Source organism: Echinops telfairi, unplaced genomic scaffold (assembly GCF_000313985.2).
Source record: "Echinops telfairi isolate 266 unplaced genomic scaffold, ASM31398v2 ScPeMD7_1;HRSCAF=3_0, whole genome shotgun sequence".
In the NCBI taxonomy this organism is placed as follows: Eukaryota; Metazoa; Chordata; class Mammalia; order Afrosoricida; family Tenrecidae; genus Echinops; species Echinops telfairi.
Genome location: NW_022103896.1, coordinates 46,893,408 through 46,894,376, shown reverse-complemented (window position 1 = coordinate 46,894,376; position 969 = coordinate 46,893,408).

The window sequence follows — 969 nt, the reverse complement described above, 5'->3', positions numbered from 1 at the left end:
GATTAGGTGCCATTAGGCCCCTCTGACTCATAGGGACTGTATGCACCACAGAACAAATCACTTCCCAATTCTGCTATCCTCCCAGTTGTTCTTATTTTGAGCTCATTGTTGCATCCATGTGTCTATTTATCTCATTGAGGGCCTTCCTCTGTTTCACTGCCGCTCCACCTTACCAAGCACGATGTCCTTCTCCAAGGACTGGCTTTTCCTGAAAATAAGTCCAAAGTTTGGAAGATGATGTCTTGCTATCGTGCTAGCTAAGAAGCGTTCTAAGTTTACTTCTTGCAATACAGATTTGTTTGTTATTTTGGCAGTCCATGTTGTTCTTGTTGTTTGTGGTAGGTGTCATGGAGTCTGTTATGACTCACAGCCACTGTTAGGCTAAGCTGATCAGAAAAGTAAATCCAGTGACACTCAATAAGTGTAAGAGAGAGCTTTATAGCAAGAAGTAATTATGTATCAAGAAAACATCCCAATGCAGTACAACTTGTCAGTAAGTTATACCATATGTCCCTCTTCAGGCTTACGTAGCCACATGCAATGATGCAGAATGCAGGAAGAGCACAGGTCAATGGTACGAAGTTGCCTGGATCCAAGGATGGTGGAAATGAGGCAGCGCTCTGGCAGCTCTCAGGTGGCCAGCAAGCAGGAAGGTGAAGGAAGAGAGGGAGAGGTAGGTTGGCCGGGCCCTCCTTATGAGAAGGGCATGTTCAGAAGAAGGCAACATCAGGCTGTAACCTGATTAACAGGCTGCATATCACCTCCACACTTACATATATCTTCAAGTTGACATAAAGCATCTATTACAGCAAGCTTGTGTGCAGCAGAGCGAAATGCTGCCTCATCCTCTGCCACCTTCAGAATGATTCCTATACTTTTTTGTTTAAATACTTTTATTTATTTATTTCTCTCTCACGTTTTATTTTAATAAATCATTTTATTGTGGCTCTTACAGCTCTTATAACAAGC